Raw genomic sequence first — 19,579 nt, forward strand, 5'->3', positions numbered from 1 at the left:
CCAGCGCGAGCCTTGCTGCTGCCCTTGTTGTCCCGTCGCGCACCACACACGCACACCAAGTCGTGTGTGGCCGAGTACTATACTCCGTTCCTTTGATCTTTTTGTGCCCAATCACATTCAAATCGTGATTGTAACGTGCTATAGGCCGGTTAGTTATAATTCTCTTCTTCCTTGCCTATTCTATTTCAATTCCGTATTTTAAATTATATTATTATAATTGATTTTGATTAATTAAACTGCTGGGATCGGTTACGAACAACGAAATTGGATGATTTGTATGATTGGATTTATGAGGAGTGTTTTAAATTAAAGTACTATAATTTTCTGATTTGTTTATTTAATCAAGTGTCAATTTTTAAAGTGACTTTTATGATAAATTAGGGTCAGGGTTTTAATCCCAACTTAATGATGGAATGATTACATGATTTAATGTTAATTTCAATTATGGAAATCAAATATAAGTTTCAGAATTATTTCAAGGTTTAAAAGTGTCGATTTTGAGGATTTTAAAGGTGGAAAATTAATGTTTTCATACTAGGACTTAGTTTTTCAATTGAGACTGTTATTTTATTAATGGACAACTAATTTCTAACTAATTCAAGGATTTTAGAATTTATAAAAGTTGCTGGAAATTTAGTGAGCATGAATAATAAATGGTTTTCATTATTTTAATGATAGGAGGTGATTTCTAATCTTGAGTCGTGATTCGCAAAGTGGCCCCCGTACTTAGATATTCAAGGTACGTACATGTCTAGGTGACCACCGTTTACATGAGGACTTTTGTGATACTTTATTATTGTGAATCATGTGACTTGGATTATTATTGGATTCATGTTTGATGTTGTGAACAAACATGTTATGGGTTATTATTGAATTTATGAATTCTATGTGAACGAGCATGTTGTGACTATTTATAATCATTGAATTTAATATCAAGCATGGTGTTCAAGTATTATTATGCATGTATGATTGTTTCACATGCAAGGGATGATTATTATGCTATTGTACGTAATGTCTAGCATACTTTGAGCCAAGTATTTGTGCCTCGTTGACTATTTATTATATCCCGTCTGTTGGGAACTCTATGTGAATTGAGCTAAGGATTTTTCGTGCCTTGTGCACAACCCGCTTGCTAACTGGAAATATCGGGTTATCTCAATAGTATATTGAGAGGTAACAATGGGAGTAATATCACTTGAGTCTTGTAAATTGATCACAAGTCCTAATGAATTAAAAGAAGAGTGTTGTTTGGTTGCTTTATTTTACGTAATGTTGTGGTGTTTTGAGTTCACCTTGTGAATAAAATATTAATTAACGTAAAGTGCAACCAGAACAAGCTTCAAAACTCTTGGAACATATATACCTTGAGTATGAACAATGGGGGGAGTCTTGCCGAAACACTTGTACTCCTACGAATGACACAAGACGTTGTTTCATTCTTCTTTTTATGCGCTGGAATTCTGTCGGTACGGTCCCACATTTACTTTATTTATTTATTTTGGTTTTTGGTGGGCTCCCAACACCCTTCCTTTTATGGTCCCGTCACGCTCCAGCAAGGCTTGTATCCGGGCTTTCACGCCTGTTAGGTTATGATACATATGACAATTCATAAATCATGCGGAAAAACCATTTAGCCAGGAATACATATTATTTACACATAATCATATAGCATAGTTTAGATGCATACTCTTTGTTGCGTGCCTTCCCTGGCTGCGCCCGAACCGAACAAGAACAAGTCTTTAGGACTCCAAGTGTCGTCCCTCCGTAGATAGTCCACAGCACGTCCGGATCCGCCTTAAGATTGACCAACTAGAATCGCCCTTAAGGTACTAAAGAATTTCGGCACTTATAGTCAAGAAATGTGTCTGAATTTTCTCTCAAAAACTCACTTTGAATACTTGAATAATCTGTGAAAATATGTGACCCTAGGCACTTATTTATAGAGTTATGGAAAGGGTTTTGGAATCCTATTAGGATACTAATTTATTTAATTATAACCCTACTAGGACTCTAATTAAATAATCATTATCTAATAGTTTTAGGATTTAATCACACTTTGAATCCTGATTGCTTCAGGATTCTCGCACAAGCAATGCACGAGCACCGTACACCCGCGCAAGCCTTGCGGCCCACGCTAGGCGCACAGCGCTCGGCCCACTGCTGTGCTCCGCGCGCGCGCCCAAGGCCTTGGCTGGGCCTGGCCTTGCGCTGGGCCTGGTCGAGGCTTTGGCGTGCGCTGGTGTGCGTTGGCTCGCTGGGCGACGGCCTGGCTTCGTGCTGGGCCTTCGTCTAGCGGGCCTCGTCCGATGCTAATTCGTACGATACGCTTCCGATTAAATTCCCGATTCCGGAATTCATTTCCGATACGAACAATATTTAATATTTCCGATTCCGGAATTAATTTCCGTTTCGAACAAATATTTAATATTTCCGTTTCCGGAATTATTTTCCGATTCCGATAATATTTCCGATTCTGACAATATTTCCGTTTCCGGCAATATTTCCGATTCTGGCAATATTTCCATTTCCGATAATATTTTCCGATACGTACCATGTTTATGTTTCCGGCAACATCTACGACTTGGATAATATTTATATTTCCGATACGATCCATATTTCCGTTTCCGGCAATATCATCGTTTCCGGAGTATTCATTTCTTGCCTGTGACGATCTCAGCTCCCACTGAAACCAAGATCCGTCGATTCCGAATATCCATAGATGGAGTATCTAATGCCATTAAATACTTGATCCGTTTACGTACTATTTGTGTGACCCTACGGGTTCAGTCAAGAGTAAGCTGTGGATTAATATCATTAATTCCACTTGAACTGAAGCGGCCTCTAGCTAGGCATTCAGCTCACTTGATCTCACTGAATTATTAACTTGTTAATTAATACTGAACCGCATTTATTAGACTTAACATAGAATGCATACTTGGACCAAGGGCATTATTTCCTTCAGTCTCCCACTTGTCCTTAGGGACAAGTGTGCATTTCCTAATTCCTTTGTCGCTCGATGCTTGCTCTTGAACATAAGGTAAGAGTTGTCATCCTTATTATGTCCAGAGGTGTTTCTGGGTTTCAGAGTTCAACTGATCAAATAAAACAGATAATCATAGCCTATGATTCATCCCAGCACGGCCATGCATTTCACAGTTTCTAGCTCTCCGAGTGGCCTTGTACAACTTTTAAGCATCTCATCCCGATTTATGGGAGGACAATCCCAATCTTGCGATCTTGAGATTAGACTTCGTTTGATAGGTGATTACCTGAGCGTTGCCTTTATAGCCTCCTTTTACGGTGCGACGGTTGGTCAACGTCAAAGCAACCAGTTCTCAAACAAGTAATCTCAAATCACTCAGGTATTGAGGATTTAGTGTCTAATAATTTTAATGAAATTTACTTATGACAGATTTTCATCTCTTACAGTAAAGTTTCATAGGTCTTGTCCGATACTAGTCTTCCCAAAGTAAGTATCTATGCAAATGATTATGACATTGCCATGTCCACATAGTTCAAGAAACAGAACTACTAGTCATCTTGCATTCTAATCGTCTAACGTTTTCCATGCGTCCAATTTTATAGAAAACTCCGACTAGGGACCATTTTCAACCTTTGACATTCAAGTTCACTTGATAGACATTTCTTAGTCACAGGACTGGTCCTGACAGTCTATCTTGAATATATCGTCAAATTGAAGGGACTCATCATTTAATAAACCACAAATTAAATGGAAAAATGAATTCTTTTCATTTATTGTGAATGATTAACCAATAATGTTTTACAAAGATTTAAACTCTAAAACTTTAAAACATTAAACAGAGACATCAAAGCCATTCTCCAATATGCTTGATTCCCATAGCTGCAGTGTGCGAGTTGTGCTTCGCCTGCGGCAGAGGTTTAGTCAATGGATCTCATATGTTGTCATCAGTTCCAATTTTGCTTATCTCGACTTCTTTTCTTTCAACGAACTCTCGTAGAAGGTGAAATCTACGAAGTACATGCTTGACTCTCTGGTGGTGTCTAGGCTCCTTTGCCTGTGCAATAGCTCCGTTATTATCACAATACAGGGCTATTGGTCCTTTAATGGAGGGGACTACACCAAGTTCACCTATGAACTTCCTTAGCCATATAGCTTCCTTTGCTGCTTCATGTGCAGCAATGTACTCCGCTTCAGTTGTAGAATCCGCAATGGTGCTTTGCTTAGCACTTTTCCAGCTTACTGCTCCTCCGTTGAGGCAGAAGACAAACCCAGACTGTGATCTGAAATCATCTTTGTCGGTTTGGAAACTTGCGTCCGTATAGCCTTTAACAATTAATTCATCATCTCCACCATAGACCAGGAAGTCATCTTTGTGCCTTTTCAGGTACTTCAGAATGTTCTTGGCAGCAGTCCAATGCGCCTCTCCTAGGTCTGACTGGTATCTGCTCGTAGCACTGAGTGCGTACGCAACATCCGGGCGTGTACATATCATAGCATACATTATTGAACCAATCAATGATGCATATGGAATCCCATTCATTCGTCTACGCTCATCAAGTGTTTTTGGGCACTGAGTCTTGCTTAGAGTTATTCCATGAGACATGGGTAGGTAGCCTCGCTTGGAGTCCGCCATCTTGAACCTATCAAGCACCTTATTGATATAAGTGCTTTGACTAAGTCCAATCATCCTTTTAGATCTATCTCTGTAAATCTTGATGCCCAATATGTACTGTGCTTCTCCTAGATCCTTCATCGAAAAACATTTCCCAAGCCAAATCTTGACAGAGTTCAACATAGGAATGTCATTTCCGATAAGTAATATGTCGTCGACATATAATACTAGGAAAGCAATTTTGCTCCCACTGACCTTCTTGTATACACAAGATTCGTCTGCGTTCTTGATGAAACCAAAGTCACTGACTGCTTCATCAAAACGTATATTCCAGCTCCTGGATGCCTGCTTCAATCCGTAGATTGACTTCTTTAGCTTGCATACCTTTTTAGCATTCTTTGGATCCTCAAAACCTTCAGGCTGTGTCATAAACACAGTTTCTGTTAAAACGCCGTTTAAGAAAGCAGTTTTGACATCCATCTGCCATATTTCGTAATCGTAATATGCAGCGATTGCTAACATTATCCGAATAGACTTTAGCATTGCAACTGGTGAAAAGGTTTCATCGCAATCCACACCGTGGACTTGCCTGTAACCTTTTGCAACCAATCTAGCTTTGAAAACTTCAAGTTTCCCATCCTTGTCCTTTTTCAGTTTGAAAACCCATTTGCTTCCAATGGCTTGGTAGCCATCTGGCAAATCGACCAGATCCCATACTTGGTTTTCAGACATGGAGTCTAATTCAGATTGCATGGCTTCTTGCCATTGCTTGGAGCTAGGGCTCGTCATAGCTTGTTTGTAAGTCGCAGGTTCATCACTTTCAAGTAATAGAACGTCATAGCTCTCGTTCGTCAAAATACCTAAGTACCTTTCCGGTTGAGATCTATATCTTTGCGATCTACGCGGGGTAACATTTCTAGATTGACCATGATTCTCACCAGATTCTTCTAAAGATCTCTGAGTTTCATCCTGAATGTCATCTTGAGCATTCTCTAGAGTTTGTTGTTCGACTCGAATTTCTTCGAGGTCTACTTTTCTCCCACTTGTCATTTTGGAAATGTGATCTTTCTCCAAAAAGACACCATCTCGAGCAACAAACACCTTGTTCTCAGATGTATTGTAGAAGTAATACCCCTTTGTTTCCTTTGGATAGCCCACAAGGATACATTTGTCAGATTTTGGATGAAGTTTGTCTGAAATTAATCGTTTGACGTATACTTCACATCCCCAAATCTTAAGAAAAGACACATTTGGAGGCTTTCCAAACCATAATTCGTATGGAGTCTTTTCGACAGCTTTAGACGGAGCTTTATTTATAGTGAGTGCAGCTGTATTTAGTGCATGTCCCCAAAATTCTAATGGAAGTTCGGCCTGACCCATCATTGACCTGACCATGTCTAGCAAGGTTCTGTTCCTCCGTTCCGACACACCGTTCCATTGTGGTGTTCCAGGAGGAGTCAATTCTGATAGAATTCCACATTCTTTCAGATGGTCATCAAATTCATAGCTCAGATATTCACCGCCTCTATCAGACCGCAGTGCCTTAATTTTCTTGCCTAATTGATTCTCTACTTCACTCTGAAATTCCTTGAATTTGTCAAATGATTCAGACTTATGCTTCATTAGGTAGACATAACCATATCTACTGAAGTCATCAGTGAAAGTGATAAAGTAGCTGAAACCACCTCTAGCATTTGTACTCATTGGTCCACATACATCTGTATGGATTAAACCCAATAGTTCATTTGCTCTTTCTCCAACTTTAGAGAAAGGTTGCTTTGTCATTTTGCCAAGTAAACATGATTCGCATTTACCATAATCCTCTAAGTCAAATGGTTCTAGAATTCCTTCCTTTTGAAGTCTTTCTAAGCGTTTCAAGTTTATATGGCCTAATCGACAATGCCACAGATAAGTGAGATCTGAATCATCCTTTTTGGCCCTTTTGGTATTTATGTTATATACTTGTTTGTCGTGATCTAATAAATAAAGTCCATTGACTAATCTAGCAGATCCATAAAACATCTCTTTAAAATAAAACGAACAACTATTGTCTTTTATTAAAAAGGAAAATCCCTTAGCATCTAAGCAAGAAACTGAAATGATGTTTTTAGTAAGACTTGGAACATGGAAACATTCTTCCAGTTCCAAAACTAGCCCGGAGGGTAACGACAAATAGTAAGTTCCTACAGCTAATGCAGCAATCCGTGCTCCATTTCCCACTCGTAGGTCGACTTCACCCTTGCTTAACTTTCTACTTCTTCTTAGTCCCTGTGGATTGGAACATAAGTGTGAGCCACAACCTGTATCTAATACCCAAGAAGTTGAATTAGCAAGTATACAGTCTATAACGAAAATACCTGAAGATGGAACGACTGTTCCGTTCTTCTGATCTTCCTTTAGCTTCAAGCAATCTCTCTTCCAATGCCCCTTCTTCTTGCAGTAGAAGCATTCGGATTCAGAAGTGGGTTGACTGACCTTCCTCTTTACAAATTTGGCGCCAGTTTGCTTAGTTGGGCTGGCCTTGTCGCCACCTTTCTTAGCATTCCTCTTCTTTCCAGATTTCTTGAACTTGCCCCCACGCACCATAAGCACATCCTGCTTATCACTTTTGAGCGTCTTTTCAGCGGTCTTCAGCATACCGTGAAGCTCAGTGAGCGTTTTTTCCAGACTATTCATACTGTAGTTCAGTTTGAACTGATCATACCCGCTATGAAGAGAATGGAGGATGGTGTCTATAGCCATTTCCTGAGAAAATTGCTGATCCAGCCGACTCATATTCTCAATGAGTCCAATCATTTTGAGAACATGTGGACTTACGGGCTCGCCTTTCTTAAGCTTGGTCTCAAGAATTTGCCTATGAGTCTCGAATCTTTCGACTCGAGCCAGATCTTGGAACATGTTCTTCAACTCACTGATGATTGTGAAAGCATCTGAGTTGATGAACGTTTTCTGCAGATCCGCACTCATGGTGGCGAGCATTAGACATTTCACATCCTTGTTGGCATCAATCCAACGATTGAGGGCTGCCTGAGTGACCCCGTCGCCTGCGGCTTCGGGCATCGCCTCATCTAGGACATACTCCTTTTCTTCCTGCATAAGAACTATTTGCAAGTTCCTTTGCCAGTCAAGGAAGTTTTTCCCGTTCAACTTCTCCTTTTCGAGAATTGATCGAATGTTGAATGAATTGTTGTTTGCCATACTAAAAACTACAATTGAAAAGAATAAACAAATAAATAACCATTCACAGTTTCTCTTAATAAACTTAAATCCTAGCATACATGCATAATTCAATGTTTATTAAGCATTTTATTCAAGTTATGTGTTCCGGCAGGTGTGAATAAAATGATTCCAAGATCCTAAAATCATTGAAGAACTAAGCACAGTTTGTCGACTTTATCCTAGAACATCTTAGGTAAGCAAAAGCCTTTTGCTAATAGTCTAGAAACTATTCTTGGTTGATAGGTACGTCTAAGAACTTATTAGGTAAACCTATCGATTTTGCCACGACATAAAAGGACTCCTTACTTATATCGTTGAGTTTCACCAAAACTAACATGTACTCACAATTATTTGTGTACCTTGCCCCTTTAGGACCAATAAGTAACACCTCGCTGAGCGAAAACTATTACTAGATTGATGTAAAGGATATCCAAGCAAGTGTATATTTTGGCATGGCACCTTTTAACTCAATTTTTAAGTTTGGAACTTAAGGCTCTTACTATGTTGGTTAGATTTTAAGTGAACTAAAATCCTTAATCATGCAACATAATCAAGCCACAATCTTATACATAATTAAGACATATTTAAAGCAATAAATAACTTAAGGCATGCATAAGATAAATGTGATCTAGTATGGCCCGACTTCATCTTGAAGCTTTGACTTCAAAGTCCGTCTTGAAAATCTCAGTGGGAGGCACCATTTTCTTCAAATAGGATAAGCTATAATTAAAACTAATTACAACTATTTGATGGTACGCAGACCATATTTGAATTGAAAAACAACTTTGGTACTTTAGACCAATTACATTCAAATTAATGGTGCGCAGACCATATTTTCTATCCTATTTGGGCCATACTAGTCACTTCATAACCTGCAAAACAGTACATATACAATATATACCATTCACCCATTCATTATCATGAATGGCCCACATAGCTGGTTAGTAAAACACATTATGCATCATGTAAACGTTTGCAGCAATTAATCAAGGGCACCAATAATCTACCAATTATTCAGTCCTTATTAATTCTAATCAAGTTGTTTTAACCTTAAGGATTTGTAGACCTAATCAAGAGTTTATGACTAAAAGGGCTCCCACTTAAACCAATAAATTCGTATGCTTTACTAATTTTAAACATAAAAATGTATTTCTAGTCTAACCGGAAACATACAAATTTAATTAAAATTTAAAGCTCATATGAATTTATAATTGAATCCAAAAAGTTTAATTTAATTTCAGTCGTATTTAAATTAATTCATGATTTTAATTTTAGTAAAATAATTAGATTAAATAAAATTTATTATAATTACAATATTCAAAATTAAAATCCAAGAAAATAATTTAAATTATTAATTTTAAAATTAATTAAAATTACGTAAACTGAAAAATTTCAAATTAAACATTCAAAACGATCTAATCGCAACGCAAACACCCTACGCATCGCACGCCCATGGGCCACACGCACACAGCCATCGCTGGCCATGTGCGCGCAGCCCATGCGCTCGTCGCATAGCTGCTGCATCTTCCATCGCAAGCCATCGCACAAGTGGTGCTCGCTGCGCGCGCGCAAGCGCTCGACGCACGCGAGCCATCGCTCGCTGTGCGCGCTCGCCAGCGCTTGCTGCGCGCGCTCCAGCGCTTGATGCACGCGAGCCATCGCTCGCTGTGCGCGAGCAATTGCGCGCGATCAACGCTGGGCGCAGCGCTCGTGGCACGCGAGCTTGCGCTCGCTGCGCGCGAGGCTGCGCGCGCTTGCGCGAGGCAGTGCGCGTTGTGGCGCAGCTCGCTTGCTGCCCACACGCGACTGCCATGGCTTGCCTTCGCATGCCCATTCATTCATAGCTCGTGGCCCACGACACAAGGCAGGGCTGCTGCCTTGTGCTCGTGCACCATGTCCCTGCTCATTGCATTCGTGCCGCACGGGCGACGAGTTCCCTTGCTCGTCGTCGCATGCCCGCACTATACAACACCCCTTTAGGGTAACACGAAGCGTCCATTGCTTTGTGCGTGCAAGTTATATGAACGAATTGCATAAAAATTTAAAATTTATATTTAAAATTAATGACAAATTAATAAATAATATTAATTTCATAATTTTAGGGCGAAAAAATCGAAAATTTATTATTCAATTGATTTCCGATTATTATGGATTCAAGCCTAGGTCATAAAAATTTAAAATTTATCATAAATTTACAATTTTTATGGTGGTTTTTAATCATAGGTTTCTAATTAAATTATAATTAATTATGAAAATCAAATTAATTCTAAATTATTCTAATTTTCAACAAATTAATCATAATTACAAATTAGATTGCATAATTAACAAGGCTAGGCATTCAAACTTGTTAAACATATACAGTAGGTCAATCAAAAATTCAAGATTTATCAACAAGAATCGCAAATATTTAATTTAACATCTTAAATTTACGAAATTTTGCATTCGAAAAACTAAAACCTTCGAAAAGTCATAGTTAGGCTTCGAATTTGAGAATTCTGGGTTCGGCAGAAAAATATTATTTTTGTCAAAATTTTAGAATGCCTTTTAAATGCGGAATTGACACAAATATCACTCGATTTGGATGAGTAACGAAGAAACTGCCGAAAAACTGCGTACGTATAATTAAATAAACGCAATTTGCAATTAATTAACAATTACGAAAATTAATCACCCCTTTTAATTCTTGCAAATTTGTAATATTTAACCATGTTCATGCAATTTAGATTATGAAAATAATAAGAGGCTCTGATACCACTGTTAGGTTATGATACATATGACAATTCATAAATCATGCGGAAAAACCATTTAGCCAGGAATACATATTATTTACACATAATCATATAGCATAGTTTAGATGCATACTCTTTGTTGCGTGCCTTCCCTAGCTGCGCCCGAACCGAACAAGAACAAGTCTTTAGGACTCCAAGTGTCGTCCCTCCGTAGATAGTCCACAGCACGTCCGGATCCGCCTTAAGATTGACCAACTAGAATCGCCCTTAAGGTACTAAAGAATTTCGGCACTTATAGTCAAGAAATGTGTCTGAATTTTCTCTCAAAAACTCACTTTGAATACTTGAATAATCTGTGAAAATATGTGACCCTAGGCACTTATTTATAGAGTTATGGAAAGGGTTTTGGAATCCTATTAGGATACTAATTTATTTAATTATAACCCTACTAGGACTCTAATTAAATAATCATTATCTAATAGTTTTAGGATTTAATCACACTTTGAATCCTGATTGCTTCAGGATTCTCGCACAAGCAATGCACGAGCACCGTACACCCGCGCAAGCCTTGCGGCCCACGCTAGGTGCACAACGCTCGGCCCACTGCTGTGCTCCGCGCGCGCGCCCAAGGCCTTGGCTGGGCCTGGCCTTGCGCTGGGCCTGGTCTAGGCTTTGGCGTGCGCTGGTGTGCGTTGGCTCGCTGGGCGACGGCCTGGCTTCTGTTAGGTTATGATACATATGACATTACATAGATCATGCGGAAACAACCATTAACCCAGGACAACATATTATTTACACATAATCATATAGCATAATTTAGATGCATACTCTTTGTTGCGTGCCCTCCCTAGCTGCGCCCGAACCGAACAAGAACAAGTCTTTTTAGGACTCCAAGTGTCGTCCCTCCGTAGATAGTCCACAGCACGTCCGGATCCGCCTTAAGATTGACCAACTAGAATCGCCCTTAAGGTTCTAATATTTTCGGTTAGGTAGGCAAGAATATTGGCTGATTTTTCTGCTTAAAAATCTTAGTTTTGAATACTTAAAAACTTGTATATAAATAATGACCCCTAGGCCTTTATTTATAGAGTTATGGAAAAGGAATCGCAATCCTAGTAGGATACGAATTAATTGAAATTAGAATCCTACATGAATTCTATTTAATTAATTTATCTAATTAGGAATAGGAATTTAATCACACACTAACTCTTGCAGTTTTAGGAATCTCGCATGAGCACAAACTCACACACACACACGGCAGCCACAAGGGCTGCCCATGCGCATGCGAGCAGCAGCCCATGCAGCGCGGCCCACGCATCCGTGGCCTTGGTGCGCGCTGGGCTTGTGGCGTGCGTGCTTGCTGGGCGATGGCCCGGCTTCGTGCTGGGCCTTCGTCCGGCAGGCCTCGTCCGATGCTAATTCGTACGATACGCTTCCGATTAAATTTCCATTTCCGGAATCTATTTCCGATACGAACAATATTTAATATTTCCGATTCCAGAATTAATTTCCGTTTCGAACAAATATTTAATATTTCCGTTTCCGGAATTATTTTCCGATTCCGGTAATATTTCCGATTCTGACAATATTTCCGTTTCCGGCAATATTTCCGATTCTGGTAATATTTCCATTTCCAATAATATTTTCCGATACGTACCATGTTTCCGTTTCCGGCAACATCTACGACTTGGATAATATTCATATTTCCGATACGATCCATATTTCCGTTTCCGGCAATATCATCGTTTCCGGAGTATTCATTTCTTGCCTGTGACGATCTTAGCTCCCACTGAAACCAAGATCCGTCGGTTCCGAATATTCATAGATGGAGTATTTAATGCCATTAAATACTTGATCCGTTTACGTACTATTTGTGTGACCCTACGGGTTCAGTCAAGAGTAAGCTGTGGATTAATATCATTAATTCCACTTGAACTGAAGCGGCCTCTAGCTAGGCATTCAGCTCACTTGATCTCACTGAATTATTAACTTGTTAATTAATACTGAACCGCATTTATTAGACTTAACATAGAATGCATACTTGGACCAAGGGCATTATTTCCTTCAGTCTCCCACTTGTCCTTAGGGACAAGTGTGCATTTCCTAATTCCTTTGTCGCTCGATGCTTGCTCTTGAACATAAGGTAAGAGTTGTCATCCTTATTATGTCCAGAGGTGTTCCTCGGTTTCAGAGTTCAACTGATCAAATAAACAGATAATCATAGCCTATGATTCATCCGAGCACGGCCATGCATTTCACAGTTTCTAGCTCTCCGAGTGGCCTTGTACAACTTTTAAGCATCTCTTCCCGATTTATGGGAGGACAATCCCAATCTTGCGATCTTGAGATTAGACTTCGTTTGATAGGTGATTACCTGAGCGTTGCCTTTATAGCCTCCTTTTACGGTGCGACGGTTGGTCAACGTCAAAGCAACCAGTTCTCAAACAAGTAATCTCAAATCACTCAGGTATTGAGGATTTAGTGTCTAATAATTTAATGAAATTTACTTATGACAGACTTTCATCTCTTACAGTAAAGTTTCATAGGTCTTGTCCGATACTAGTCTTCCCAAAGTAAGTATCTATGCAAATGATTATGACATTGCCATGTCCACATAGTTCAAGAAACAGAACTACTAGTCATCTTGCATTCTAATCGTCTAACGTTTTCTATGCGTCCAATTTTATAGAAAACTCCGATTAGGGACCATTTTCAACCTTTGACATTCAAGTTCACTTGATAGACATTTCTTAGTCACAGGACTGGTCCTGACAGTCTATCTTGAATATATCGTCAAATTTGAAGGGACTCATCATTTAATACTAAACCAAGATTAAATGGAATATGAAAATACATTTCATATATGATAAATGTTCAACCCAAATGTTTTATAACCATGGGCCTCAAACCCATCTTCTAAAACAATTCATGGAATTCAAAGCTATGCTTGATTTCCAGTGCTACAACGTGAGTGTTGCTTCTCACTTGTTGCATAGGTTTAGTTATCATGCTTTGCCAATCTCAATATACTTTTCATCGAATGTTCTTCGAGATATGATGATAAGATCTTTTCGAGTTTGTTTATTATGTGATCTAGTCTTTCTTACTTCGATGGTGGTTTTACTCATTTTGCAATGAAGAACCATCAAGATAGCAGACGTTTTTCTTGCTTCAAGAGTGGTTCTACGCATTTTTCAATGAAGAACCATCAAGCCAGCAGATAGGTGATCTACCCAAGTTCAGTGAAGAACTTTAAACAACCCTGTTTTATTGCTTCTTAGGCAATAATTACTTTTACTTCAACTGTATAGGTTGCTAGTGATGCTTTGTTTGGATTTACCTATCCAGGCAGTTCATAGATATGTGGAAGATTCTCCAACTATATCTTGGAACATAGAAATTATTATTTTAATTTCCCACGCAACAACTCATGGTCTCCAACCCATGTTGCCATTTCAAAACACGATGCTCTATAGCTCGTCCTTATCAATGGTTAACTCCAAAGGGTCTTGCTTGATCCTTTGCCAGTGTTTATGCGTGTAGCATCAATATTTAGCATATCTTTATTTCCTTGAATCAAGAACTATTCCTATGTACCTTTTCAAGTACCATAAGTATTCTTGATCTCAATCTAGTTGATCTTCACTTAGATCAATAGAGATTGGTATATGTTCGTCATGCCTAAAGTCATACGATACGTTTTTGGCGATCCTCATATTATATCATACATGATAAATTCTTTTGCAGAATAATTCCCAATTGAATTCTATTCATGTAACTTTAGCTTATCTAGTTTCAGTAGATACTAAATTCAGCTAAATTCTTTGACATATAATATAGGTTAAGAATCTTATTTAGATCCTTTGATGTTTAACTTAGTAAATGCTTATACATAGTTCAAACATCTTTTACTTAGATTTATTCACATGGGTCGAATATTTCCAATGGAGACTTTCGTGTTTGATTTAGTAAATGCCATTACTTAATCCAAAACAATATCATAAGATCTTTGTAAATAGATCTTAATACCCAGTATGTACTAAGTTTCGCCATGGTCCATCATTGATGAATAATTTCAAATCTAAGTAATTAGCATTTGAATGTTATTTCACAATAGAGAGATATGTGTGTGATACACATAGGACCAAATAAGTTTTTATGTACTCCCACTAAACTTCTTATACATCTATAAGAATCATGTATATTTTATGAAACTAAAATGCTTATTAGCTTCACTTAAAATACAGTTCCAATTCCCAATTGCTTGCTTAAATCTGTACTTAGATTTTATAAGCTAGCTTTCCTTTTCAAGCATTTATTTGGATCCACAAATTCTATGACATGCCATGTACATATTATATTCCAACATTTGATTGAGGAATACGTTTTGTCATCCAATTGCCATATGTACCAATATGCAATTATTGCTTGAATTATAGACTTAAGCATTACGATTTTGCATGAGGTTTCAACACAATCCACGTCATGAATTTGCTTGTAACCTTTAGCAACTAATCTAGCTTTGCGTGTGAACACAATTTCATGTTTGATGGTTTTTATCTTTAAAACAAACCTTGCAACCAATAGGTGTGAAACTATTCTTGCAAATCAACAAAATTTCAATTTTGTCATCAAAACATTGAGTATGTTTTATGGCCTCTAACCATTTAAAACATTTAGTCTATATATGGCCTCTAACCATTTTAGGGAATCTGGGTTTTGTCATAGCTTTCTTACAAGTCACAAACTCATTAATCTACATGATAACAGTTTGACTGCAAGTTGTAGGTTTCTTCACTATTTAATAGAAGAATCTCATAGTTTCAGTGACTTGAATTCTATGCCTACTTGGGTATAGAACATCAAACAATAGAATATCAATAGCCACTTGAAAGTCCTTTGAATATTCTGTTCTCCTTGAAGCACTTGTGAAGTCTTCTAAGAGATGTCTATTCTTTAAAGCCACTTCTAAAGTCCTTAAAGAATAAGTTCGGATTTTCTGAAGAACTTCGAAAAACCTTCGGAATGTCCGTTTATGTTTGTTGTTCGCCTCGAAGACTTTCGAGGTCTATTTTCTCCCACTTGTCATTTTGGAAACGAATCTCCAAAAGGACATTATTTCGAGCAAACAAACATTATGTTCTCAAAAATTCGTGGTAGAAACAATACCCTTGTGTCTCATTTGAATAAATCACAATGAAACATATATCTAGACTTGGGCCTTAGTTTGTTGAATAACAAACACTAAGCTCCCACTGAGTTTAGCAACTCTTTAGATATATATAATTGAAAAGATATCCTGAAATTACTTTTCAATAGCTTTGACGAATTTGGTTTAGTTTGGTGGTAGTTGAGCATTTTGTTTTAGAAATTATAGGAAAAGTCTTTATGATTCATCATTGATCGAATCAAGTATTAATTGACTTCGATTATTCCAACTACGATATGACATATCTTATGGACCTAGATTGTGAAATTACAACACACAATCATTGATGATCATATTTGGTCTCAAGTAATCATCAACATGATCTAACCTAGATCTTTATGATTTCTTGCCAAGTGGATTTTATACTTCTGAATCTTTGAACTAGCCAAACAGATTCAACTTATATCACATTTGAGTAAATAAACCTACATTCACTCAAATCCATGCGAAATAATAAAGTCATAAAATATTTCTTTAGCTTTGAACTCTATTGTCTAGGCGTTCTAACAATAGTTCACATCTTTTGTTACTTTCAACAAGTAAGACTAGCTTGTCTTAAGTTGATCTAGAAATCAACCAACTTTCAAAAGTCCATAGAGTTTTTGAATGTTAACTTGTTGATATGGTCTAAGCAACAATGCCAAAGATTAGTGGAACTCAAATCAAGGGGTTGATTTGAACCTAGTAAAGTTCTTTAAAGAGTTGTTTGTTTTAATCAAGCATATTGACTCAACCTGTAATTGACCATTTCATTCAAATAAACAAACAAACATTGTTTTTGTTTTTCTTTGAGTGTGAGTCTTTCTGTGTTTGAAGCAGAAATTTAGGTATGCTGATTATGGAACAAAATAGCCATTAAGTTCCAGCCTTTGAAAGGACTTAAAACAAACTAGATGACCCTACAACTAATGTAGCATTGCAATGCTTCATTTCCCACTTGTAGGCCATTAGTGTAGCCTAGCTTCCATTATTTGAGTTATTACCGAAGTAAGAACCTCAAGCGGTATATGATACCAAGGAAGTTTGATTCCTAGGTCACTTCTCTTTAAACATAAACTTATAGGTAGAAACGGAATTGTAAATTCCTGTCATCTGTTCCTTTGTTTTCCTATTTCTTGTACCCTTTCTTATAGTCTTAAGAATTGAATTCTTTAGTGTTGACTTTTATACTTTGTTAGACATGTCCAATGTCACCAACAAGGTTCTTTACCATTTTAATTTATGTTGAATATTTTGTTTCAACTAGATGATCTTACCAGAAGCTTCTAAAGTTCTCTAAGTATCGATCTATTCGAATGTCTAGGGACTAGACTCATTCGAGAATTAAATGGACAAAGATATTAGGTTGTTAACCATTGGTAAAGCTGAGCGTATTAGACTCAATGCTTTATGATCTCAAAACTACAGTGTATTTTGAATTCACAAGCACCAATTGGTTTGCCATTCGATTTTGATATTCGAAAACAACCATAAAAGTCGATATAAGAAACGTACATTTTAAATTGCTCACTTTCTCTCTTTTCCGTGAATCGTTCTTGGATTCACTACCAATCGAGGAAATTTACTGTTACCTTTCTAAAAGGATTTATTGCAGTGCAAGATATTTAATTATAAACAATAATTAAAACATACATTGAAGCATGCAAAGTCTAAACATTTATCATGAATAATAACTTGAAATTAAAGCAACCATGCAATTCAAACAAGTTATTAGCATTTTATTCGATTTTATTGTTCCGGCAGGTGTGAATAAAATGATTCCAAGATCCTAAAACCATTGAAGAATTAAGCACAGTTTGTCGACTCAATTCTAAAACATTTTAGGTAAGCAAAAGCCTTTTGCTAATAGTCTAGAAACTACTCTTGGTTGATAGGTACGTCTAAGAACTTATTAGGAAAACCTATCGATTTTGCCACGACATAAAAGGACTCCTTACTTATATCGTTGAGTTTCACCAAAACTAACATGTACTCACAATTATTTGTGTACCTTGCCCCTTTAGGACCAATAAGTAACACCTCGCTGAGCGAAAACTATTACTAGATTGATGTAAAGGATATCCAAGCAAGTGTATATTTTGGCATGGCACCTTATAACTCAATTTTTAAGTTTGGAACTTAAGGCTCTTACTATGTTGGTTAGATTTTAAGTGAACTAAAATCCTTAATCATGCAACATAATCAAGCTTTTGATCTCATGCATTTTAAGACATATTTAAAACAATAAATAACTTAAAACATGCATAAGATATTTGTGATCTAGTATGGCCCGACTTCATCTTGAAGCTTTGACTTCAAAGTCCGTCTTGAAAATCTCCGTGGGAGGCACCATTTTCTTCAAATAGGATAAGCTATAACTAATTACAACTATTTGATGGTTCGCAGACCATATTTGAATTGAAAAATAACTTTGGTACTTTAGACCAATTACATTCAAATTAATGGTACGCAGACCATATTTTCTATCCTATTTGGGCCATACTAGTCACTTCATAACCTGCAAAACAGTACATATACAATATATACCATTCACCCATTCATTATCATGAATGGCCCACATAGCTGGTTAGTAAAACACATTATGCATCACGTAAACATTTGCAGCAATTAATCAAGGGCACCAATAATCTACCAATTATTCAGTCCTTATTAATTCTAATCGAGTTGTTTTAACCTTAAGGATTTGTAGACCTAATCAAGAGTTTATGACTAAAAAGCGCTCCCACTCAAACCAATAAATTCATATGCTTTACTAATTTTAAACATAAAATTGTATTTCTAGTCTAACCGGAAACATACAAATTTAATTAAAATTTAAAGCTCATATAAATTTATAATTGAATCCAAAAATTTAATTTAATTTCAGTCGCATTTAAATTAATTCATGATTTTAATTTTAGTAAAATAATTAGAATAAATTCCATTTATTATAATTATAATATTCAAAATTAAAATCCAAGAAATTAATTCAAATTATTAATTTTAAAATTAATTAAAATTACGTGAACTGAAATTTTCAAATTAAACATTCAAAACGATCTAATCGTAACGCAAACACCCTATGCGTTGCACGCCCATGGGCCGCACGCACACAGCCATTGCTGGCCATGTGCGCGCAGCTCATGCGCTCGTCGCATAGCTGCTGCTGTCCTATCGCAAGCCTCCGCACAGCGCCCCATCGCACGCGAGCTATCGCTCGCAGTGCGCGCGCGCGAGATCGCTCGCTGGGCGCGCTGGCTCGCTCGCTGGGCGCGCTGGCTCGCTCGCTGTGCGCGCGAGCCATCGCTCGCTGGGGCGCGACATCGCTCGCTGGGCGAGCGACATCGCGCGCTGCGCGCGCGAGCCATCGCTCGCTGGGGCGCGACATCGCTCGCTGGGCGAGCGACATCGCGCGCTGCGCGCGCGAGCAGTGCTGGGCGCAGCGCTCGTGGCACGCGAGCTTGCGCTCGCTGCGCGCGAGGCTGCGCGCACTTGTGCGAGGCAGCGCGCGTTGTGGCGCAGCTCGCTTGCTGCCCACACGCGACTGCCTTGGCTTGCCCTTCGCCCATGCCCATTCGTTCATTGCTCGTGGCACACGACACAAGGCAGGGCTTCTGCCTTGTGCTCGTGCACTACGCCCTTGCTCATTGCATTCGTGCCGCACGGGCGACGAGCTCCCTTGCTCGTCGTCGCATGCCCGCATTATACAACACCCCTTAAGGGTAACACGAAGCGTCCATTGCTTCGTGCGTGCAAGTTATTTGAACGAATCGCATAAAAATTTAAAATTTTATATTTAAAATTAATGACAAATTAATAAATAATATTAATTTCATAATTTTAGGGCG

The sequence above is a fragment of the Spinacia oleracea genome, chromosome 5 (assembly GCF_020520425.1).
Source record: "Spinacia oleracea cultivar Varoflay chromosome 5, BTI_SOV_V1, whole genome shotgun sequence".
Classification (NCBI taxonomy): domain Eukaryota; kingdom Viridiplantae; phylum Streptophyta; class Magnoliopsida; order Caryophyllales; family Amaranthaceae; genus Spinacia; species Spinacia oleracea.